This window comes from Phyllobates terribilis, unplaced genomic scaffold, assembly GCF_046119375.1.
Source record: "Phyllobates terribilis strain yellow unplaced genomic scaffold, ASM4611937v1 Scaffold_85__1_contigs__length_6476398, whole genome shotgun sequence".
Classification (NCBI taxonomy): domain Eukaryota; kingdom Metazoa; phylum Chordata; class Amphibia; order Anura; family Dendrobatidae; genus Phyllobates; species Phyllobates terribilis.
Window position 1 is genome coordinate 6,159,151 of NW_027362845.1, and position 26,472 is coordinate 6,185,622.

The window sequence follows — 26,472 nt, forward strand, 5'->3', positions numbered from 1 at the left end:
TATAACAATAACAATACAATAAGAAACACATAAAGGTGGTCACGGCATGTCCGTAACCGGGTGCAGTCTTTGAAGAAAGCAAGGTGTCCATTTCACCAAAACAGGGAGACGTAACCAGGTAGGGGTCTGTCCTACCCCGAGTTCTTAACAGTCTCTAGTCCATCCTGGGTTACGCTCCAACTATGTACAAGGATTCCCGGTAAATCCACCAAGGATTCCTAAAAATAACTGGAAACACAAAATTATACACAAGCAACAATACACAGATAAACATAAATAAAACAATTTATACACTTCAAATCCTCCAACGTGCGGGTAACTGGCCTCTAGTGGCCCTAGTGGACCTACGGAGCTGACTGTCTGGCCCTGAACTACAGGGTGTAGGAGCTGTCAAGGGTAAACTGGGCAGCTGTCTACCGGCTCTTTGTCTCACTAGGGGTACGGCAGGCTCACTATAAGCAGAGGGTTGATCCTCCTGTTCTGCTTGTGTGGAGTCTTCTGCCTCCTGGACCGGCTGTTCTTCCAGCTCTACCTGTTGCTCCGTAGGTGCTTGGGATGCTGGTTGGAAGAAGGTGAGTACGGGTACCACAACTGCACCATTGACTTGAGTCCAAGACCGAGGGAAGTCCCCGAGCACAGTACTAACCATATCTTCCCTTTCCTCTACGGGTCAATGGTCTTCTTGTTCCTCTTCAGGGTTCCTCAGTTGTTCGGGACACTTCTTCAGGTGGTCCCGGGATACAATGGCGGTGGTTTCCCCTCCGTCTTTACTGATGGTACAAACCTTCGGGTTCTCGTGGCTTGAGGGCAGTACGGTGTACGGGTCCTTCTCCCACTGGTCATCCAACTTGTGGAGCCGTCTCTTCCTCTTCAAGACCTGCTCTCCGGGTACCAGGGGAACAGCGGGAGCATACTGGTTGTAAGTTTTCTCTTGTCTTTCCCTAGCCTGACAGAGACTTCGCTCCACGCTCTCCTGTACTCTCCGGTACTGCTGCTGCCTCTCTGTGTCCCAGTCTGTTTCTGGTGAAGTGTCCTCGGGTGTCAGGACTCCCATTTCCAGGTCAACAGGTAACTTACCAGGTCTTGCCCTCATTAGGTAAGCCGGGGTACAGTTGGTGGAACCTACCGGGATGTGGTTGTATAGGTCCACCAGATCGGGCAACTTCTCAGGCCACAGACTGCGTTCTTCCAGGGGCAACGTTTTTAGAAGATCCATTACCACCTGGTTCATTTTCTCACAAAGTCCATTAGTTTGCGGATGGTAGGGTGTCGTCCTTATCTTCCGGCAGCCATACAGATTGCAGAATTCCTGGAAGACCTCCGCTTCAAAGGCAGGTCCCTGGTCCGTCAGCACTTGGTCCGGGTACCCGTGTGGACGGCAAAAGTGCTGCTGGAAGGCTCTAGCTGCTGTTTGAGCCGTTAAGTCCTTGACGGGGACGACAACCAGAAACCGGGAGTAATGATCCACGATGGTTAACGCGTAGACGTAGCCACTTCTGCTTGGGGTCAGTTTTACATGATCCAAGGCTACCAGTTCCAACGGTTGCCGGGTGACGATGGACTGCAGGGGAGTCTTCTGGCTGGCACGGTCCTTCCTTCTCAGGTTGCACGGGCCACAGTCTCTGCACCACTTCTCAATGGTTCCCCTCATGCCTACCCAGTGGAACCGCTCGCGCAGCAGGAACTCCAGCTTCTTCCACCCGAAGTGCCCAGCTCCGTCGTGGTATGCCTCCATCACCATGGCTGCGTCCCTTCGTGGCACCACTACTTGCCAGAGTAATTCATGCGTCCGGGAGTTAACCATTCTGCGGCACAACTTCCCTTTGTAAAGGAACAGTCGACTCTTCTCTGCCCATAGTTGTTTGGCTTCCTCCGGAGCGTCTGGTTCAAGGCGAGCCTCCGGCCGAGTCAGCATCTCCTTCACCAGTCGGACGGCAGGGTCGCTGTCTTGCGTTTCCGCCCAGTTGTAGTGGGGTAAGGGGTTCAACGTAGCAGTCTGCTTACTCCTTACCTGGTGGGAATACTGAATAGTCCCATGACGGTGGAACGCAGGGAGTTCAACTTCTTCCAGTCCCTCCGGATCTTCTCCTCCGTCCGGCAGGTTGGGCATCCTGGACAGGGCGTCCGCGTTGGTATTGGAGCGTCCTGCCCGGTATTTGATTGTGAACTCGTAGTTGGACAGACGGGCCATCCACCTCTGCTCCAGGGCACCGAGTCTTGCCGTGTCCAGGTGTGTCAACGGGTTGTTATCCGTGTACACGGTGAACCGGGAAGAAGCGAGGTAATGCTTAAAGCGCTCGGTGACTGCCCATACTACGGCCAGGAACTCCAGCTTAAATGAGCTGTAATTCTCGGGGTTCCTTTCGGTGGGTCGCAGTTTTCGGCTGGCGTAGGCGATTACTCGTTCCTTCCCCTGCTGGATCTGGGACAGTACGGCTCCTAGCCCGATGTTACTGGCGTCGGTGTAGAGGATAAAGGGCTGGCTATAATCCGGGTACGCCAGGATTTCGTCCCCCGTGAGGGCCATCTTCAGCTGGCGGAAGGACTCTTCTTCCAGCTCCTCCCATTTGAAGGGCGGCTTCTGGTTCTTGGCCTTCCGGGACTGGCCTATCAGGAGGTCCTGCATAGGTGCTGCCTTCTTGGTGAAACCGGGAATAAACCTTTGGTAGTAGCCTACCAACCCGAGGAACTGCCGCACTTCTTTTACGCTGGAGGGGCTTGGCCATTCCTTAATTGCGGTGATCTTATCAGGGTCGGGAGCCACTCCGTCAGTGCTCACCACGTGTCCCAGGTACTGCACCTTTGGTTTCAGGAGGTGACACTTGGAGGGTTTCACCTTTAGGCCGTAACTCGCCAGAGCTTCGAACACTTCCGCCAGGTGTTTCAGGTGGTCCTCATACGTCTTGGAATATACGATGACATCGTCCAGGTACAACAGGACCGTCTCGAAGTTTCTGTGGCCCAGACAACACTCCATTAGTCGTTGGAAGGTTCCTGGTGCGTTGCAGAGTCCGAACGGCATGCAGGTGAACTCGCTAAGTCCCATCGGGGTGGTGAATGCGGTCTTCTCCCGGTCCGCCTCTGCTACAGGAACCTGCCAGTACCCGCTAGTGAGATCCAAGGTAGAGAAGAAGTTAGCAGATCTTAAAGCAGCCAATGACTCCTCTATCCTTGGTAAGGGGTACGCATCCTTGTGTGTGATACGGTTGATTTTCCGGTAATCTACACACATCCTCATGGTGTTGTCTTTCTTTCGGACTAAGACTAGTGGAGCTGCCCAGGGGCTACAGCTATCCCTGATCACCCCAGCCTCCTTCATGTCTCTAAGCATCCCCTTGGCGTGTTGGTAGTGTGCAGGGGGTACGGGTCGATACCTCTCTTTTATGGGAGGATGGTCTCCCGTGGGGATGTGGTGTTCTACCCCCTTGACTCGCCCGAAGTCTAACGGGTGTTTACTAAACACTCTCTCGTACTCTTGAACCACCCGATAGACTCCCTGTTTCTGATGTGAGGGAGTGGAGTCAGTACCCAAATGTAGTTGCTGACACCAGTCCTCCTTTGTTTTCTTAGAGCCGTTACCTTCCTCCGGGTGAGATGGAGGCAAGGGTTCCACAGATTGTATAGCATTTTGGTTAATGGTATATAATTTGGCTAGCGTGGCATACCGGGGCAGGTACACTTCCCTCTCCCCGATATTGATTATGCGAACGGGCACCCTCCCATGGCGTACATTGACCACCCCCCGTGCTGTCAAAATGGTGGGCCTACTGTCTGAGTAAACTGGTTCTACCATTGCCTGGTAATCTCTACCTCTCAGACCAATAGCTGCCCGGCACCAAATCATCATTTCACTTTTTGGGGGCATGGCAATAGGAAAAGGGTCACACATTCTTACGCTACCAATCTCACCGCCGGAGAGTTCCACCTGTTGCCGTCGCATCAGTGCCCGGATCTCTTTCTGGAGCACCCGCTGCTCGCCGGAGCTGGCGTTCTTGGCAACCTGCTGTAAAAGGAAAATCACCTCTGCAAGACAATTTTCAATTACATTAGTTCCTAGAGTTATTTTTGGGTGACTCTCATGTTTGTCAATATCTACAATGATCAGTCCCTGTGCTGCCAGTTCGACTCTACCGATTTTGATGGTCACCTCTTTAAATCCAATCTGTGGCACGGGCTGGCCATTGCTGGCGATGATACTCAAGTCGTCGTCAGGGTAGCGGGTAATATCCGAGTCATTCCAGTACTGCTTAAAGAGCACGTACGGGATGGTGGTGACCTGTGACCCGGTGTCCAGTAGGGCACTCATGGGAATGCCATCCAGTACCACAGGCAAGACTGGACGTCCTCCCACATATCTGTCGCGCCAGTTCGATGGGCCTGGTGATCTTTTTCCTGGGGGTTGGCCCTCTACCCCAGGTTGTGCCCGTTTAAAGAACAGTACCTTGCCATATGTCCAGGTTGATTGCAGCGGCGGCAGATGGGTCGTCCGTCCTCGCTGTATCGGTCACTGGGTCTTCCTCTGGCCGGTGGGGTCCTCCTTGGTCGACGCCACGGGATGTCCTCCGGTCCGGATGCCAGCTGGATCTTCCCTGGGGTGGAAACCTGTAAAGACTGCACAGTTCGGGTTAGCGCAGCAACGCTCTTAGCTAGCTCTTGGACCTGATGGCGTAGGTCTGGAGCCGGGTCATTGTCCAAAGCCTGCGCATCAGCTCCCACAGGCCCTGCCGACAAGGGCGCCGCCTCCTGGTGGTAAGTGATAGCTGGGCGCCTGTGGGTCACAACGCCACCCGGTGCCGGTTCTCGGAGCACCCGGATGGCTCTGTCCTTGAACTGTGCAAAGTCTAGATGGGGATCCTGTAAGGCCATTGCCCGCAACTGGGTTCGGTGGGCATTGCAATATAAACCCTCTATAAATTGTTCAGTCAACAGCCTGTCCTCGTTTCCCACCCCATCAGGGTCGGTCTGCTTTATGGCCCTCAGGGCCTCTTGTAGGTTTAGTGCATAGTCCCTTATACTCTCATGCGCTCGCTGCTTGCACCCGTAGAATCTAAGCTTAATCTCGGCTGAGGTGCGGGTATCAAAGGTGTCCTTCAGCCGGGTTAGTATCCCTGCGACAGTCTTCCTCCCAGGTGGCCAGGATTTTACTTCCCTTTTGGCTGCCCCAGTTAGTTGGGCCACCAGGATGCTCACTTTTTGCTCTTCTGTGAGGGGGTACACCTGGAAGAGGCTATCCAGCTTTTCTCTAAAGTCATGCAGGGTATGTGACTCCCCTGAGTACTGGGGTAGCCAAGCTGCTCCCGGGATATAGGGCATGGTGAAGGGCATAACTGCAGCAGCGGTGGCGCTGGCGGGGGTTGAGGCAGTGAAGCTCTCCTCCGTATCCGACATCTTCCTCCCCCCTAGTGGACCGTGGCCTACCTTGCGATGATCCTGATCCGTAGGCCGCGGCTCCGCAGTGGATCGTCAGGGTTGAGGACCTTCCGTCGCGCTCCTGTGACGTCGGCGTCTGCTGGGCTCCTTCCAGGACCTTACGCAACGTCCGGACGTGAGGCGGGGCTTCAGTTCTCGCGCGCTTTCGGAGTCCACGCCCCTCTTCTTCCCGCGCGGCGTCCTCAAGATGGCGTCCAACGGCGGGAAAACTCCACGGATGGCGGGAAGAAGGCTGAAGATGGCGCCGGATGGCGGGAATCTTCACAGATGGCGGGAAGAAGGCTGAAAATGGCGCCGGATGGCGGGAATCTTCACCGATGGCGGGAAAACTTCACGGATGGTAAGTTTTAAAAGTCTCTTTTTCAGGCACGCAGTACCCGGTGGTTGCGGGCACGAAATCCTGCCGACTACGCCAAAATTGACGCGCCCCTGGGCCTGAGTCGCGCTGCGTTGCGCACACGGGAGCTTACCCGGAGCCGGATCTCTTGAGGGTTGTAGTCTCGTGGCGGTGACCCGGTCCGTGCCCAGGGAGTCAAACTGAGCGGCGATGTAACAGCGGTAGATGTAGGACGACTACGCCACCCGTTGAATGCAGCTATGGAGCTGCCGCTGCAGGACAGTCCGCTGAGGCCGGTGGATGGATGGTGCAGCGTAGATGGTATAACCCCCAACGGGAGGGGTATGGCCTCAGGGCAGCAGATGGATGATGGGGGTAGCAGGAACCACTCAGAGACGGTGCGGTGTAATTCAGGGTCTTTACTGGTAACAACGATAGACCCTCCCGGAGTACTTGCTAGTGAACGGGGCCTGGTCAGTCCTTGAGCAGATGGGATCTCCCCTGGCCAGGCGGAGTTGTAGGCCTCCCAAACTGACTGCACTCTTCTGGCTACCTTGCTAGAAGCGGATATAAGTAGCCCACGTCCCTAAGTGTACCGTGTGGTGCTCACCCGTATGGCCGGTGACTCGGGGCCTTCTAATGGCTTCCGCTCCACGATGGCGGTGCTGGTCCCACGCGTGTGACCGTGCCTTCGGGTTTCTGGGCCTGAGGACCTGAAATCCCCTGCCGGTCGGCTTCTGCTGCTGGGTAAGAGTTAGTCCCCACAGCCTCGGACGCCGGGTCCGGTAAGAAAGCTTCTCAGTCAGGGCGAGCTCTGCAGCTGCCAGCCCCTGACTTGTAGTAGTATTGCTCCCACTGAGCTTCTGCTGTTTCTTCCTGTGACTGTTTCTTGTCTCTACTCTCCTTGACTACTAACCCTGCTTCAGCCCCGGGTTTATATAGGGGAAGTTCTTCCCCTCCCAAGACTGGGCAGGAGGTGTGGCATGCACAGGATCCCTGACCAAAGGACCTCCCACCTGCTCTCAGACATAATATCTCTATCACTGTGGCAACCAGACCCCTGGGGTGTCACAACTGTGTCACTGGACCCTTGCTCATTTTGGTATTCCAATCTGGATAAATGGCCGGAGCTCGCCACTCACGCCTTGGAGATCTTGTCATGCCCTGCAGCCAGTGTTCTCTCTGAACGTGTGTTCAGCGCTGCTGGTGGTGTGCTGACAGATAAGCGCACGCGTCTGTCCACTGAGAATGTAGACAGACTCACGTTCATACAGATGAACAAATCATGGATTCGCAAGGACTTTTCTACCCCTGTGTTATCCTTGGGAGACTAAAACCTTGAGGATTTGGTAAAATCACCTCACCAACCGTTTTAAGCAACTGTGGGGCAATTGATGCCACTTAACCCTAGAACGCATGACCATAAAAATCTACACTTTCATATACCTGGGGCCTTTTAGGCCCGTGTGCAAATAACATGGAATAACTCAAACTCAAATGACAAACAACTATATACATGAAGAATACCTAGAGTTTCAAAATTCTAACTAAAGTAATCTTGCAGAAAATAGAAAACAATTAACAGGGCGGGCCTGCGAGGCCCCAGGTATGCGTTCTAGGGTTAAGTGGTGTCTGTGCCACAATTTTGGGAAAAAATGGAGACTCTTTTTGGAGTCCCCTTGCTGTGTCTTACGTGACGTTGGCATCGTCAATTCCAGGTGGGTTGGGTCGCTCCCCCCCCCTTTTAACTGTAAGAAACTACATACACTATGGCTTGGGGTAACACAGATGGTTGAGTCTGAAGAGCTGTTTACTCAGAGGTCTGCTCCAAATGTTCAGTGTCTGCTAGTCAGCGTAGAATTTTTAACTGCATCTAGCCTAGGCAATACTTTGGGCGTAGTAGCCCAGCTGCGAAGCAAGCTGCACCGCCTGTGTATCTAATAAGAATTTTTAAATGCATCTAGCCTAGGCAGACTGTGGGGACCCCCAACCAAACCCAGACGCTCAGCCCCCCTACCGCCCCCCTTTCCTTGACAATACAATAATGTAACTCTTACAACTGGATGGGTGAGGATCGGTCACAGCTTTATTAACTCTTTATACTCATTCCATTAGAAAGGCATTTTATTTCTAAAATAATTCAGCTTGTTGCAGCATGCCCTGGGTCTCCACTCGGCAAGTTGGCCAACAAGTGTAACTCTCCAACATGTCCTTTCTATTTCCAGGCCACGGAGGATCCTGCGTACTCGTATGCAGGACTCTGACCCCCACCCATCACTCTTAACGCTTGTTCCACTCCGTCCTGGAGTCCTGACAGGAATATGTCCAGTACAATATCCATTAAGTGAACAACGTCGGGCCGTATGAGGCCTGCTTTATCTCCTTCCAGTTGTCGGTGTCGTACCACTACACCGCCTCTGTCTCTTCTAAATTTTGCCATCCGAATATTTATTACCCGCCTTGTCCGTTCGATGGCCGTGATGTCTCGCGTACCTTGCCATACCGCTATCGGCACAATCTCTGACCATACTATAGCTAGCTTTGTGAAAAATTCTCTGAAGCGCTCAGTGTCTAGTTTCATTATTGCCATTAGTTATGCGCTGTTGTGATGACCTAGGTTGTTTCCCCCGGCCTATATAACTAAGATGACCGGACATCTTGCCTCTCTCCCTACCTTGATTACCTCCATTAGTATCTGTGGCCATAGCAGGCCTCTAATACCTCTCTAGTTGAAATATGTGTTATGAAACTCTAATTTCCTCCCGCCTGGGCAGACTTTCGCCCTTTTTTCTGCCCAATACATATACGAGTGGCCTATCACCCACACTGTTGGCTTAGCGTCACCTGTAAAAGAAACAAACCACGTTAGGATAACAAGTCCGGTCTTATGTATCTTGCCAAACACGTGGATCGCCATCTCCCTATCCTCTGAACTTCCGTTTCTGACAGTCCTGCTCTTGCTGCTTCCGTGGCCGCGCCTATGCGGAATGAGTGTGTCCCGTAATCTTTGGGGTGGTTCCCTGCCGATGTTATGCATTTATTAAATATAGCTTGGAACTGGTATTTTGATAATGGCATTCCATCAATGTGTGATAGGAAGAAATTACTTTGTGATCTGATGGTTAGATATGTTTTTACTATTGTTACCCGACTCAGTGTACCGTTTGTGGGTTGTAGAAGTACCCAAGTGCCCCTGCCCGCTGGAACCGTTTTCGATTTGTGTATGCGTAGACGTATTGCATTATTGGCTATGACTACGTTCTGGTGTAATAAGCCTCCACTGGTGGTAATTTTGGATTGAGGGACTAATTCGCTTATGCATAGCGCCCCGAAGAAGGCGATCACAGATGCAGTAGACAGTAGTGTTGCTTCAAATTGTGAGTGTCATGTTAATGGTGTTAGGGATATGATGTGAGAAATCAGTTTTAGTGACACGGGACGGGACGTCTACACTCCTGACTTGGCTGACCCCTTTTCCACTCTTTTATGGATTGTCTGATGATGAACCTTTGTCACATCTCCCCAATTCAGTAGTTGGAAGTGGAATGCTACTCCGGTCAGACACCGCTGCGCTGACGCCCCTGATATGCCCCTCATAATTAGCTGGTGGAGAAATTCTATGGTGACTTGTGATCTGGCTTGTTCACATTGGTCAACCCGTCTGCCTGCTACTAGTCGTGTCCACTCTTCCCATGCCTTACCGTATGCTTGCCACGTCGACGGGGCAACTGACGCTCTGATTAATGGCATCAACTATTCGCCACTAGATCCCATAGGGAAGGTGGGCAACTGTTGCCCGATGGGTGGGCGTTGTGGAAGAGCTCTGTGAAAATCTGCCAATTGAATTGTTATAAAGCGTTAGCAGCAGCTTTAGACCCCTCAGCATAGTGGCTAGCGCGGACCCATACATTGTGTTTTAGGCACAGGAATGCTAGCCTGGGTAGTAGGCCTAGCACTGGGAGAGACGATGATGCCATCTTATTAATGCAGTGCGCTAGGCTGGTGTTTTTTGTTATGAAGCGTATATTTTTGTAAGCCAGGCGCGCGCCCCATATTTCTATTGCTACCACTATTGGGAAGAAAAATTATTTTCAGGGCTAGATGCAGCTAAAAATTATTATTAATTTAAAAGCTGGTGGAGCTTGGTATAGATGGACTAATACAATGAGTCCCACACACTGCTAGAAGGCCAAATATTTTTTCAGAGCTAGATGCAGATAAAAATTATTTTTAATTTGCAACCTGATGGAGGTCAGTATAGATGGACTAATAGAGAAAGTCCCACACACTGCTAGAAGGCCAAATATTTTTTCAGAGCTAGATGCAGACAAAAAATTATTTTGAATTTGCAACCTGATGGAGGTCAGTATAGATGGACTAATAGAGAAAGTCTCACACACTGCTAGAAGGCCAAATATTTTTTCAGAGCTAGATGCAGATAAAAATTATTTTTAATTTGCAACCTGATGGAGGTCAGTATAGATGGACTAATAGAGAAAGTCCCACACACAGCTAGAAGGCCAACTATTTTTTCAGAGCTAGATGCAGAAAAAAATTATATTCAATTTGCAACCTGATGGAGGTCAGTATAGATGGACTAATAAAGAAAGTCTCACACACTGCTAGAAGGCCAAATATTTTTTCAGAGCTAGATGCAGATAAAAATTATTTTTAATTTGCAACCTGATGGAGGTCAGTATAGATGGACTAATAGACAAAGTCCCACACACTGCTAGAAGGCCAAATATTTTTTCAGAGCTAGATGCAGACAAAAAATTATTTTGAATTTGCAACCTGATGGAGGTCAGTATAGATGGACTAATAGAGAAAGTCTCACACACTGCTAGAAGGCCAAATATTTTTTCAGAGCTAGATGCAGATAAAAATTATTTTGAATTTGCAACCTGATGGAGGTCAGTATAGATGGACTAATAGAGAAAGTCTCACACACTGCTAGAAGGCCAAATATTTTTTCAGAGCTAGATGCAGATAAAAATTATTTTTAATTTGCAACCTGATGGAGGTCAGTATAGATGGACTAATAGAGAAAGTCCCACACACTGCTAGAAGGCCAACTATTTTTTCAGAGCTAGATGCAGAAAAAAATTATATTCAATTTGCAACCTGATGGAGGTCAGTATAGATGGACTAATAGAGAAAGTCTCACACACTGCTAGAAGGCCAAATATTTTTTCAGAGCTAGATGCAGATAAAAATTATTTTTAATTTGCAACCTGATGGAGGTCAGTATAGATGGACTAATAGAGAAAGTCTCACACACTGTTAGAAGGCCAAATATTTTTTCAGAGCTAGATGCAGATAAAAATTATTTTTAATTTGCAACCTGATGGAGGTCAGTATAGATGGACTAATAGAGAAAGTCCCACACACTGCTAGAAGCCCAAATATTTTTTCAGAGCTAGATGCAGAAAAAAATTATATTAAATTTGCAACCTGATGGAGGTCAGTATAGATGGACTAATAGAATGATGCTATGCCCAAAAGGTTTTACTTCACTAGGTGCAGTAAAAAAATTGGTATTCTATACACAGGTGGTATATCTTGCAACACAGATAGGCTACTCCACTGACTAACACACTCTGCAATAGGCCAAAAAGGATTAGCTTTGCTAGATTCAGCCAAATGCTGTGAAAAAAACTTGCACAGCACTGGCACAGACCTGCCTGGCAAAAACTGATAGGAACTGATGTAACCTAGTCCTGAAAAGGACTCCAATTACAATTAGTCTTTACTCCCAACCTATCTATTTAAGAGCACAGACCTGCCTGATAAAAGTCGTATGAAATTATGTAACGTAGTCCTTAAAAGGACTGCAATCACAACTATTCCCTACTCCCAAGCTATCTGTAGATTTGTGCGAAAATTGGCTTGAAATTAACAAGGTATAGCGCACACAGCAACAGCGGTGCCGTCTAACACGCAGCTGCAGCAGTGAGAAAATGGTGGCGACGGGGAAAATGGCTGGGTCTTATAGGGCAAGGACATGTGACATACACTGCCAATGACACATGCCCTTGCTTGTGTGAAAAAAAGCACTTCGCTCCGTGTGTGCGCTGCTGATAGGCTGACAGATTGCACCTCCCCACTGTAAATACGGGAAAGAGAAAAAAAAATGGAGATCTTCATTATTCCTGCAGAGATCCATCCCCTGCCCCTCCCCCCACCCCGCTGTACACTCAAACTGCGTATTAACATTAATATTCATTATTACTGAGAAAAAATCCAGTTATGATTTTGGTGCACGAACAGTTATCGAACATAACCTCGAACAGCCGAATTTTTCTCAAATCGTTCGTGTTCGCCGAACGGCTCGAACACCGCCCAAAACAGCTCGAATTTGAGATTGGCGAACAGTTCGAGTCGAACAACGCTCATCTCTATTGTGGAGTCTGTCTCATGCTACCACGAGTGTGAAAGCACAACCAACATTCAAAAGTGACCAAAACATCAGCCTGAACGCATTGGTACTGAGATGTGGTCTGTGGTCCCCACCTGCAGAACCACTCCTTTATTGAGGGTGTCTTGATAATTGCCAATAATTTCCATCTATCATCTATTCCATTTGCACATCAGCATGTGAAATTGATTGTGAATCAGTGTTGCTTCCTAAGTGGACAGTTTGATTTCACAGAAGTTTGATTTACTTGGAGTTATATTCTGTTGTTTTAAGTGTTCCCTTTATTTTTGGAGCAGTGTATATAGATACATACAGTGAGTACGGAAAGTATTCAGACTCCTTTAAATTTTTCACTCTTTGTTTCATTGCAGCCATTTGATAAATTCTAAAAAGTTCATTTTTTTTCTCATTAAAGTTCACTCTACACCCCATCTTGACTGAAAAAAATAGCAATGTAGAATTTTTTTGCAAATTTATTAAAAAAGAAAAACTGAAATATCACATGGTCATAAGTATTCAGATCCTTTGCTCAGACACTCATATTTAAGTCACATGCTGTCCATTTCCTTGTGATCCTCCTTGAGATGGTTCTACTCCTTCAATAGAGTCCAAATGTGTTTAATTAAACTGATAGGACTTGATTTGGAAAGGCACACACCTGTCTATATAAGACTCCACAGCTCACAGTGCATGTCAGACCAAATGAGAATCATGAGCTCAAAGGAACTGCCCAAGCAGCTCAGAGACAGAATTGTGGCAAGGCACACATCTAGCCAAGGTTATAAAAGAATTTCTGCATTACTAAAGGTTCATAACAGCACAGTGGCCTCCATAATCCTTAAATGGAAGAAGTTTGGGACCAATAGAAGTCTTCGTAGACCTGGCCGTCCAGCCAAACTGAGAAATCGTGGGAGAAGAGCCTTGGTGAGAGAGGTAAAGAAGAACCCCAAGATCACTGTGGCTGAGCTCCAGAGATGCAGTAGGGAGATGGGAGAAAGTTCCACAAAGTCAACTATCAACCACCAGTTGGGCCTTTATGGCAGAGTGGCCAGACAGAAGCCTCTCCTCAGTGCAAGACATATGAAAGCCCGCATAGAGTTTGCTCAAAAACACATGAAGGACTCCCAGACTATGAGAAATAAGATTCTCTTGTCTGATGAGACAAAGATAGAACTTTTTGGTGAAAATTCTAAGTGGTATGTGTGGAGAAAACCAGGCACTGCTCATCACCTGCCTAATACAATCCCAACAGTGAAACATGGTGGTGGCAGTTGTTAGAACCCTCCTGTTAGTTTTTTCTATTTTGTGGTCACGTGACCTTCTCCCTATTTATTCCAGCTCCGCCCTTCAGGCTTTGCTGGACTTCAGTGTTACTTTGACTCTTAATCTAGCCAGGTGCTTTGTACCTACTGTATCTTTCTAGTTTGTTTGGTCCTTGGACCACTAAGTACTTTTGTCTGTTTGTCTTCTTCTGCTACTACTTCTGCCAGGAGGTGTCCAATTTTGTCCCAGTCCTTAGTTCTTTTAGGGACCCCTCCCTTTAATCTATAGGTCTGCGTTCAGACTAACCGCGGACGAAGGCGGGTCTGTTCACAAGGAACAGGTTGCCCGCTGCATCGTAGGGAATCAGCTTAGTCCTATTGTATGGACAGATTTCCTCTCTTTCCTTAGTTCTTGTAGCAGATCATAACAGCAGTATCATGCTATGGGTGTGTTTTTCAGCTGCAGGGACAGGATGACTGGTTGCAATTGAAGGAAACATGAATGCGGCCAAGTACAGAGATATCCTGGATGAAAACCTCTTCCAGAGTGCTCTGCAGCTCAGACTTGGCCAAAGGTTCACCTTCCAACAAGACAATGACCCTAAGCTCACAGCTAAAATAACAAAGGAGTGGCTTCAGAACAACTATGTGACCATTCTTGACTGGCCCAGCCAGAGCCCTGACCTAAACCCAATTGAGCATCTTTGGAGAGACCTGAAAATGGCTGTCCACCAACGTTTACCATTCATCCTGATGGAACTGGAGAGGATCTGCAAGGAAGAATGGCAGAGGATCCCAAAATGCAGGTGTGAAAAACTTGTTGCATCATTTCCAAGAAGACTCATGGCTGTACAAGCCCAAAAGGGTGCTTCTACTCAATACTGAGCAAAGGGTCTGAATACTTATGCCCGTGTGATATTTCAGTTTTTCTTTTTTATTAAATTTGCAAAAATTTCTACATTTCTGTTTTCTTTCAGTCAAGATGGGGTGCAGAGTGGACTTTAATGAGAAAAAAATGAACTTTTTAGAATTTATCAAATGGCTGCAATGAAACAAAGAGTGAAAAATTTAAAGGGGTCTGAATACTTTCCGTACCCAGTGTACATGCATGGAAATAAATGCAGAATTATATTTCTTAATACTGCAGTATCAGATCCTGTCTTGAATTTAACCCCTGTGGTATCCAATGTGAAAATCCACAGGGACTCCCGGTTCAGAAGTTTGCACTTATGATCCCCCCCTCGTGTGGATCTATATACCTTCTCTATCTCCATATATTTAAAGAATGAGGTGTCACCTTTATGAACTCTCGCAAAATGCCTCGATACTGCTGATGTATTTATGGCTTCCAAATTAATCGCATCAGAAAGATGTCTTCTGATACGGACTTTCAGCGCACCTGTGGTACAACCCACATAGTGGACCTTACACAAGGTGCATTCTATAAGGTATATAACCCCTGATGAATTACAATTGAGGAAATCATGAATTTTATATTCTCTATCATTACTTAAGGACATAAAACTATCTGTTTTAACCGCATGTAGACACGCTTTGCACCGATTGGCTACACATCTGAAGAAACCTTTTGTGCTGAGCCAATTTGGTTGTACAGTATTAGTCTCACTGGTGTATAAGCTAGGAGAAAGGATGGTTCCCAGAGCGGGCGCTTTCCTGGCTACAAAGCGGATGTCATTAGAAAGTAGGTTTTTTAGTTTCTTGTTCTGATATATAATAGGGTTATACTTTTTAATTCTAGATGTAATTTTATTATACTGAGGACTATAGGTGGTAGAAAACGTTACCCTAGTATCCAATGTGTTAATGTTATTTTTCTGTTTATTTCGGAGTATATCTTTCCGATTTATATTGGAGACAATTCTACTCGCTTTTCTTAAAGACCACTCGGGATAGCACCTATTGGATAGTCTGTTACACATTTTTTCTGATTCCTTCTGAAAAGTGATGTTATCTGAACAATTTCGTATTGTTCGTATTAGCTCACCGTAAGGGATATTTCTCTTAATATGTGGCGGATGACAACATTTAGCTGATAGAATAGAATTTGAGGCTGTAGGTTTTCTGTGGGGATTAATTTTGACCAATTCTTTCTCCTTGGTAGCCTCAAGTTCGAGATCCAAAAAAGTAATTTTGGATGAATGGTAGAACTAAGTGAATTTAAGATTAAAATGATTGCAGTTGATGTACTGTACAAATTGTACCACCTCCTCCTGTGTGCCCCCCACACCAGGAGGAGGTCATCAATAAATATACCGTACCACACAATGTGTCCACTATATGTGTTATCATTATGGTAAATGAAAAGCTCCTTCCACCTACACATCACTATGTTCACTAGCGAAGGAGAAAATTTACTGCCCATGCTGACTCCTCTTTTCTGTAAAAAAAAAACTTTTATCAAAGCTAAAATAATTACGCTCTAAGAGGAACTGTACTGCTATGACCAGAAATTCTTTTATTTCTATAGTGTACGAACTGTATGTGTCAAGGTGGTAGGTTAAACATGCTAAAGCAATATGGTGTGGAATTGAGGGGGTATAATGCCACCACATCACAGGACAATCATCCAAAGTTTTTTTGCCATTCAAATTTATCAAAAATGGTCACTATGAATTTTGAATCCCTAATGTAACTCGGAGTTTCCTGAGCCAGAGGCTGTAGGTAAAAATCCATCCAGGCACTTAATTTTTCACCATGGGAACCAATCCCCACCACTATGGGTCTTAACCCCTTTACAGCCCAGGGCGTACTAATACGTACAGTACAGACCAAAAGTTTGGACACACCTTCTCATTTAAAGATTTTTCTGTATTTTCATGACTATGAAAATTGTACATTCACACTGAAGGCATCAAAACTATGAATTAACACATGTGGAATTATATACTTAACTAAAAAATGTGAAACAACTGAATGTCTTATAATCTAGGTTCTTCAAAGTAACCACCTCTTGCTTTGATGACTGCTTTGCACACTCTTGGCATTCTCTTGATGAGCTTCGCTGTAATCGCACCGACCCAAAGAATAAAGTCGTCTAATCACTTATACTGCACAAGGAACGGTGTAAAAAATAAACTCTAGGGTTAGGGTTGTGCTAGGGTTGGGATTTTTTTCAAAAGCAAAAAAAAAAAAAGATGACGATATGGCGACTAGTGTTGCGCACAAGTGCTCACTACTTGAGTTTGCATCGGGTGCTCGGTTATGAATTGAGTATCGCGGGTGCTCGAGTCTCTGCCCCATATGCTTCACAGTCAAAACAAACGTGCGGGGATTGCCTGCCATGCACCAGCAATCCCTGCATGTTTGTTTTGGGTGTCTAATAACCGTGAAACCTGTGGGCAGGACTCGAGCATGTCACTCGAGCACGTGCGATACATGGTGCATACCCGAGTACACGATGCAAACTCAAGTGGCGAGCACTTGTGCTCAAGACTAATGACAACTTATTCAATATGATGACCTAATGTCATCAAATTATGTGTCGTACCGGGTTCAAAATGTTCATTATACCCCTTGAAAAAATCCTTGAGGGTTGTAGTTTCCAAAATGGGGTCACTTGTGGGGGGTTTCAACTATTTAGGCACATCAGGGGCTCTTCAAACGTGACATGGCGTCTGCCCTCAATTCCAGCAAATTTTGCGTTCAAAAAGTCACACAGTGCTCCTTCCCTTCTGAACTCTGCCGTGCACCCAAACACTGTATTTTCCCCACATATAGGGTATTGGCGTACTCAGGAGAAATTGCAAAAAGTTTTTGGGGTCTATTTTCTCCTCTTACCCTTGTGAAAATAAAAAAATTGGGGCTAAAACATAATTTTTTATTTTCATGGCTCCATGTTATAAACTTCTGTAAAGGTTCTCTGAGGGGTCTAGTTTCCAAAATGGTGTCACTTTTGGGGGGTTTCCACTGTTTAGGCACATCAGGGGCTCCCCAAACACAACATGGAGTCTGCTAATTATTCAAGCAAATTTTACTTTCAAAAAGTCAAATGGCGCTCCTTCCCTTCCGAACCCTGCCGTACGCCTAAACAGTGGTTTTTCCCCACATATGGGGTATCTGCGTGGTCAGGGGAAATTGCACAACAAATTTTGGGGTCCATTTTTTCTTCTTAACCCTGTGAAAATAAAAAAAAATTGGGTCTAACGTAACATTTTTGTGAAAAAAGTTAAATGTTAATTTTTTTCTTCCACATTCCAAAAATTTCTTTGAAGCACTTGGTGGGTTAACAAATTTCTTGAATGTGGTTTTGAGCACCTTGGGGGTGCAGATTTTAGAGTGGTCTTACTTTTGGGTATTTTCTGTCATAAAGACCCCTCAAAGTGACTTCAAATGTAACGTGGTCCCTAAAAAAAATGGTTTTGTAAATTTTGTTGGAAAAATGAGAAATCTCTGGTCAACTTTTAACCCTTATAGCTCTCTAATAAAAAAAAATGTGGTTCCAAAATTGTGCTGATGTAAAGTAGATATGTGGTAAATGTTATTTATTAACTATTTTGTGTGACATATCTCTCTGATTTAAGGGCATAAAAATTCAAATTTTGAAAATTGCTAAATTTTCAAAAATTTTCACCAAATTTCAGTTTTTGTCACAAATAAATGCAAGTGTTATCGGAGAAATTTTACCACAATCATGAAGTACAATATGTCACAAAAAAACATTCTCAGAATCAGGGGGATCCGTTGAAGCGTTCCAGAGTAATTACCTCATAAAGTGACAGTGGTCAGAATTGTAAAAATTGGCCTGGTCATTAACGTGCAAACCACCTTGGGTTGTAAAGGGGTTAAAGGTGGTGGGAAAATATTTTTATGTATTTTTGGCAGCGAATGGTAAACTGGAACAATTGGGTGATCTACGTATAAATATTCCATTAATTTTTTTTTTAGGGCCCCTCAGTGCAAACCTTCGTTTAATAGATTATACATAGCAGCATTAAACTCAACAGTAGGATCTCTAGCTAACTCCAAATAAACATCCCTATTTTCTAAATCCATCAAATTCAATTTTTTATACAATCCTGCATTCAGTACTATAGTGCCACCTTTATCCGCTGAGCGGACTAGTATGTCTGAATTATCCTTTAATTTTTTCAGAGCGTCTTTTTCTCTATATGTCAGATTAGAGTCCAAATGATTAGTAGAAGATAATTCATTCTTTAATTCCACTAGTTCTTTTTCAATTAAGTCCTGGAACTGATCCAGAACCAATAGTCTGGACTGAAGTGGGTAAAAGAAAGGATTACCAGCCCGAAAGTCGTCATTTACATTTACATTTGGAATTAAAGATTCCGCCTCGAATTGTTTCATTTGTAATAAAGACTGTTGTTCTGTGAATAATAACATGGAATCCTGGCTTGTCCTAGGAGAAACTTCTTCTGAAGCTGTATTCTGTGGATTTTTCATGTCCATAAAATGACATCGGATGGTGAGGTTACGTGCTAGTTTGTTAACATCCAGAATTGTTCTGAAAATGTCGAATTCGTTAGAAGGTGAAAAGCTCAGGCCTTTAGCCAGGAGAGAAATTTGACTCTCAGATAAGATGTAGCTAGAGAGATTCCAAACAGATGACTCTAATAAATGGCGTTTTTTGCTCTGTGTTAGGTACTTGTTTGCATTTACGCTTACGTCCCGCCCTTGAGTGACCCGCCACTAGCTGTTTCAGTAGCGGCTAGCCCTCCCTGGGAAAGGGGTGTACTCGGACGGCGGGCCCAGTTGGTAGAATGGGGATGCAGTCGCGGCCTCGTCCTGGTCCGTGCCCAGGGCGTACACATTAAAAATAGGGGCTAGTTGATGAGTGGCAATTATGAGTGGATAAACGACTACACCACCTGTGGTGTCTGGTGATGCGCCACCAGCGCTGCTGCAGTCCTCTGAGGCGGGATGTTGTGGCAGCCGATGGTAGTACTACTCCCCACAGGCGGAGCAGGGCCTCAGGGCAGAGGAAAAAGGAGGATGCAGTGGTGCGGTGTCGTGTCCCGCTGCAATAATGGACCGGAGGCAATGGATGTAGTCTTCCAAGCTTTACTCACGTTGTTAGAGGGCAGCTGCAAGGCTTCTACTTGCTCCTCACGGCGTGCTGCGGCCACCAGAGAAGGGAGTTCGGCACACCCCGGTAGTTCAGGTGCGTCTATCAGGACCCCCAGCACCAGTGTGTTCCTAGAAATCTCCCCCTTGGGCCTCTCCTATCCGTGTGCAGTGCGTGTTGCAAGGCTGGGTCTCCCTCTGGCTATACACAGAACAAGGGCACGGGTGGCGACTCCGCTCCGTCCGTTACCCGGTGGGACCTTGACCGGGTAGAGACCTCCGTTAACTCTATCCCGCTCCTAAACTCAAGGCCAGAGCACGAGGACCGTGCATCTCCAGCACGCTGCAGGCTCCTACACAAGGCCACTGCCAGCTGTGAAGACCACAATCAAACAACCTTGAACTTAAGATGGCTGGCTATTAAATATGTATTTACAAGTGTAACCTAAAAGTGCGTCTTGCACCCTCACCCACTACATGGTTCCCCCTATCTTTGGTTCCCCCATCTCCATTATCCTGCTGGGGCAGCACCCTAGTGCATACTAGCCCCCCATAGGACAGGAGTGTGTAGTGTTGAGTGATGAGGTGGGGTCCTGACAGGTGCTCCATCCTAACCTGGGAGAGAAGATACCACACCTCTTTCACAAGATGCAGTACCCCCCTGTGGCGACCGAACCCTCAGGGGCGCCACACCCTCTTCCTTCGTTTTTTGTAATCATTCCACCAGCACTAGATAATTTATTTTTGATAAAATACAATTATTGCATTTCTCCCATTGAACTCATAGATGAATCTGAGTAATCATCAGAGGTGGCAGCAAAAGAATTATCCGTAACATCATCATGCTTGTAACATACCTGGCGGCGTCCTTGCATAGTGGTCCATTTCCCACTGTGCAGGAGCGCGCACTTGATCTCCTGTCCAGAATGTCTCTCTGGCTTCCCTCCATGCTGTCTGTTTGTGTCTGTCTCTGCTGCTTAAGGGCGGCGCCCGATCACTTCCTGCTTTTTGTACCTGCTGTGGGTCACACCCCTTGTGCGTCCTCAGCCTATTGCTGTCTGACACTTGGTATATAGCTCAGCAGCTCCCTTCTATCCCTGCCTGAGCATAAGTGTTTCTTTCAGTGTGTGCTTGCACTCTGAAGGTGCCAGGTCCCGTTCTGTGTTCTCTTGTCTGCCTATCCTGGAGGCTGTATTTCCAGGCCTGTCTGAACACGCTCCTAGCCTGTTCCTCCTGCCTTCTAGGGGCCGATTACCTAGACCTGTTCCTGTATCTTGTCTGACCTGTCTGAACACGCTCCTAGCCTGTTCCTCCTGCCTTCTAGGGGCCGATTACCTAGACCTGTTCCTGTATCTTGTCTTACCTGTCTGAACACGCTCCTAGCCTGTTCCTCCTGCCTTCTAGGGGCCGGTTCCCTTGACCCGCTCCTGTATCTTGTCTGTCCTGTCTGAACACGCTCCTTGCCTGTTCATCCTGCCTCTCTGGGGGCCGTATTCCCAGACCCGCTCCTGTATCCCGCTGCAGTGTCGGTCTCCTCCGTACACTCAGTTCCAGTCTGAACTCTCTCCTATCCTTTACCTGTTTTTCCTCTATGTCCGTTCCCTTCCTTTTTCTGCAGAGTCTGAACTCGTACCTAACTCCTGCTTGTTGTCTCTGTTCTCCCGTTTGTGAGTTTGTGGTCCACTCGCTACTTCACTGCAAGTACCCTGTGGGTGTCTGGCTCCGCCTTTCCCTTCCTGTCTGTTCCGTGTGAACAGAGCCCTGTCCCCCCTACTCAGCCTAGCCTGCTCTGACTCCTCTGGCCGCTGCTCCGGCAGTCCTGTCCTGCCCTGCTTCTGCCCGCTGCTCCGGCAGTCCTGTCCTGCCCTGCTTCTGCCCGCTGCTCCGGCAGTCCTGTCCTGCCCTGCTTCTGCCCGCTGCTCCGGCAGTCCTGTCCTGCCCTGCTTCTGCCCGCTGCTCCGGCAGTCCTGTCCTGCCCTGCTTCTGCCCGCTGCTCCGGCAGTCCTGTCCTGCCCTGCTTCTGCCCGCTGCTCCGGCAGTCCTGTCCTGCCCTGCTTCTGCCCGCTGCTCCGGCAGTCCTGTCCTGCCCTGCTTCTGCCCGCTGCTCCGGCAGTCCTGTCCTGCCCTGCTTCTGCCCGCTGCTCCGGCAGTCCTGTCCTGCCCTGCTTGTGCTCGCTGCTCCGGCAGTCCTGTCCTGCCCTGCTTGTGCTCGCTGCTCCTGCAGCCCCGTCCTGCTCTGTTCTTGCCCACCGCTTCGGGCGTTCCCTCTCTGCTGTGGTTGTCTACCGCATCTGCGGTTCTGTGACCCAGTCTGTACTGGGTCTTAACCTTTCTGTGCTCCAGCCCGTCCTTTCGGCCAGTACCTCCCTGCCTGCATACTCGCCTGTATCCACCCATCTGCATACCAGCCGTGTTTGCTTATATCCACCAGTCTGTGCCAGCCTAACCTGCCTGTTCCTGAGTCCCAGTGTGTACTGGGTCCTATCCCGCCTGTGTTCCTACCTGCTAGTGCCTCCCTGTCTGCACTCTAGCTGCGCTCGCCTTTACCCGCCTGCCTGCATACCAGTCGTGCCTGCCTATACCCTCCAGTCTGTGTGCCAGCCTACCAGCCTGTTCCTGTATTCCCCTGTGTGGGTCAACAGCCGTGTCCGGGGTCTGTCCTGGAGTAGCACCTGGTCCCTCTGCTCGGTTCCTCCTTGGTGCACTGGCGTCGTATGCCGTCGTGCGACCCTGGTCGGATCGGGTGAATACTTAGTCACGCCCCTCCAGGCATTCACTCTCCGGCACGGTCCAGTGGAATCACTACTATCACACGCACACGCCGCTCAGCCCGGGCGTGTGCATAACAGCATGCTCAGGCCATGGTTCCCGTTGAGCCCCACGGCCTTCGCCCTCTGAGAAGTTTTCCAGCGAATATATGCATTAAAATAAATAAATAAATTTTTTTTCCCTTAGCTGAGTTCCAGGCGAATTACGCACCGTCCAGATGGATCTATCAGCTCTCGTTCCTGCGGATCCGCCACGTTACTATGGGGATCCAAGACAGTGTCGTGCATTTGTGGAGCAATGCATGCTACACTTTAAGGCCTACCCTCTTTATTTTCCTTCCGATTGGGCTAAAGTGGCCTTTATGATGTCTTACCTGGCGGGTGATGCCTTGGAATGGATCAACCCCCTATATGAAACACAGGATCCGATCCTCCGGGACCTAATGGCCTTCCTGGTGGCCTTTCTAATGGTCTTCGATGATCCTAACCCGGAGGCTCCTGCTGAAGCTTCACTTCCCAATATCCCGGAGCAGCCCCAATGGGTAATGTGTGTGGGTAGCGCAATAGTCCTCCAGCCCAATGAGACTACTGTCCACCCAGAATCCTCTCAGGGTGACTACGCTTTCCGGAATACTTCTCTCAACCTCAAGAGGCAGTCCAGACGTGCTAGACGTAGAGGCAAGCCGTCACGCCAGGGTCTGTCCTCCCTGAGACCTCCTGACCCCAACCTTGAAGTCCCTACTGAAGCTTCATCTCCCTGTATCCCGGAGAAACCCCAATGGGTAATGTGCGTGGGTAGTGCACCAGTTCTCCTGCCCGAAGAGACTTCTGCCCATCCAGACTCCACACAGGAGAACTTCCTGCACCCGGCATCAGATGCTTCTCTCTCTTTAACCGGTGTGCATGTCCAAGGATGCTCCAAAGCTGTGGTTACCTCTGAGTCTGTGCACCTCTACTACCTGGCGGAGGATCCCCTGTTGCCTCCTGAATCCTCCGGGATACCACTCGATGACAAATGGAGAGAGACTTCTCTACACCCGGTACTCAATACTTTGTCCGCTTCGTCCTGTGAGCCTGACAATGGGTACCCCAAAGTGGTAGTTACCTCCGAGTCTCTACACCCCTCCGACCAGGCGGAGGATCTCCAGTTGTCTCCTGAACCCTTCGGGGTGCTACCTGGTAGCGAAAGGACAGAGACTCTCCTATACTCTGTACCTGATACCTCGCTCGCTTCGTCCAGTGAGTCCAACCTAGTGTACTCCGAAGCAGAAGTTACTCCCGAGTCTCTACACCCCTACGACCAGGCGGAGGACCTCCAGTTGTGTTCAGAACCCTTCGGGGTGCCACCTGGTGGTGAATGGACAGAGACTTTCCTATACTCGGTACCCGATACCTCGCCTGCTTCCTCCAGTGAGTCCAACCTAGTGTACTCCGAAGCAGAGGTTACTCCCGAGTCTCTACACCCCTCCGACCAGGCGGAGGACCTCCAGTTGTGTTCAGAACCCTTCGGGGTGCCACCTGGTGGTGAATGGACAGAGACTTTCCTATACTCGGTACCCGATACCTCGCCTGCTTCCTCCAGTGAGTCCGACCTAGTGTACTCTGAAGCAGTTGTTTTCTCTGAGCCTCTGCACTCTTCTGACCCGGCGGAGGACCTCCAGTTGTTTCCTGAATCCTCCGGGGTACCACCAGATAACAAAGAGACAGTGACTTTTCCTCATTATGTACCTGATAACCCGTCTATTTTTTCCTGTGAGCTTGACAAGATGTACCTCGAAGCAGAGATTACCCTCAAGTCTCTGTCCCCCTCCAACCCAGTGAACGACTGGTCCTCGAATTCCCTGCGGAAGATTCTGGCAGGCCTGAAGAAGAGGGGGCTTAAGGGAGGAGGTACTGTAACATACCTGGCGGCGTCCTTGCATAGTGGTCCATTTCCCACTGTGCAGGAGCGCGCACTTGATCTCCTGTCCAGAATGTCTCTCTGGCTTCCCTCCATGCTGTCTGTTTGTGTCTGTCTCTGCTGCTTAAGGGCGGCGCCCGATCACTTCCTGCTTTTTGTACCTGCTGTGGGTCACACCCCTTGTGCGTCCTCAGCCTATTGCTGTCTGACACTTGGTATATAGCTCAGCAGCTCCCTTCTATCCCTGCCTGAGCATAAGTGTTTCTTTCAGTGTGTGCTTGCACTCTGAAGGTGCCAGGTCCCGTTCTGTGTTCTCTTGTCTGCCTATCCTGGAGGCTGTATTTCCAGGCCTGTCTGAACACGCTCCTAGCCTGTTCCTCCTGCCTTCTAGGGGCCGATTACCTAGACCTGTTCCTGTATCTTGTCTGACCTGTCTGAACACGCTCCTAGCCTGTTCCTCCTGCCTTCTAGGGGCCGATTACCTAGACCTGTTCCTGTATCTTGTCTTACCTGTCTGAACACGCTCCTAGCCTGTTCCTCCTGCCTTCTAGGGGCCGGTTCCCTTGACCCGCTCCTGTATCTTGTCTGTCCTGTCTGAACACGCTCCTTGCCTGTTCATCCTGCCTCTCTGGGGGCCGTATTCCCAGACCCGCTCCTGTATCCCGCTGCAGTGTCGGTCTCCTCCGTACACTCAGTTCCAGTCTGAACTCTCTCCTATCCTTTACCTGTTTTTCCTCTATGTCCGTTCCCTTCCTTTTTCTGCAGAGTCTGAACTCGTACCTAACTCCTGCTTGTTGTCTCTGTTCTCCCGTTTGTGAGTTTGTGGTCCACTCGCTACTTCACTGCAAGTACCCTGTGGGTGTCTGGCTCCGCCTTTCCCTTCCTGTCTGTTCCGTGTGAACAGAGCCCTGTCCCCCCTACTCAGCCTAGCCTGCTCTGACTCCTCTGGCCGCTGCTCCGGCAGTCCTGTCCTGCCCTGCTTCTGCCCGCTGCTCCGGCAGTCCTGTCCTGCCCTGCTTCTGCCCGCTGCTCCGGCAGTCCTGTCCTGCCCTGCTTCTGCCCGCTGCTCCGGCAGTCCTGTCCTGCCCTGCTTCTGCCCGCTGCTCCGGCAGTCCTGTCCTGCCCTGCTTCTGCCCGCTGCTCCGGCAGTCCTGTCCTGCCCTGCTTCTGCCCGCTGCTCCGGCAGTCCTGTCCTGCCCTGCTTCTGCCCGCTGCTCCGGCAGTCCTGTCCTGCCCTGCTTCTGCCCGCTGCTCCGGCAGTCCTGTCCTGCCCTGCTTCTGCCCGCTGCTCCGGCAGTCCTGTCCTGCCCTGCTTGTGCTCGCTGCTCCGGCAGTCCTGTCCTGCCCTGCTTGTGCTCGCTGCTCCTGCAGCCCCGTCCTGCTCTGTTCTTGCCCACCGCTTCGGGCGTTCCCTCTCTGCTGTGGTTGTCTACCGCATCTGCGGTTCTGTGACCCAGTCTGTACTGGGTCTTAACCTTTCTGTGCTCCAGCCCGTCCTTTCGGCCAGTACCTCCCTGCCTGCATACTCGCCTGTATCCACCCATCTGCATACCAGCCGTGTTTGCTTATATCCACCAGTCTGTGCCAGCCTAACCTGCCTGTTCCTGAGTCCCAGTGTGTACTGGGTCCTATCCCGCCTGTGTTCCTACCTGCTAGTGCCTCCCTGTCTGCACTCTAGCTGCGCTCGCCTTTACCCGCCTGCCTGCATACCAGTCGTGCCTGCCTATACCCTCCAGTCTGTGTGCCAGCCTACCAGCCTGTTCCTGTATTCCCCTGTGTGGGTCAACAGCCGTGTCCGGGGTCTGTCCTGGAGTAGCACCTGGTCCCTCTGCTCGGTTCCTCCTTGGTGCACTGGCGTCGTATGCCGTCGTGCGACCCTGGTCGGATCGGGTGAATACTTAGTCACGCCCCTCCAGGCATTCACTCTCCGGCACGGTCCAGTGGAATCACTACTATCACACGCACACGCCGCTCAGCCCGGGCGTGTGCATAACAATGCTCCTTAAAACTCCCTCTTCCAGATCTCTGAAAACGTTTGTGGGAGCGTTTTTTTAAGATGGATGGTAATTGTTTATTCCAACTATAAATCTTGTTCTGTGCATAGTCCTCACTGTCCCTTTTGAACTTGGATCTTTTTATATCCATAATGGTGTTCTCCAACTTGGCCAAATTAGATTTCAGTTTGTCATTACAAATATTAAATTCTTTTAGTTGCACATATTTCCCCAAAGACGATTGTATATTTTTAATATCCAATTTAATTTAAGTCAGTTCCAGTTCCTCATGTTTGATTATGAGGTGCATAAGATTCAGTG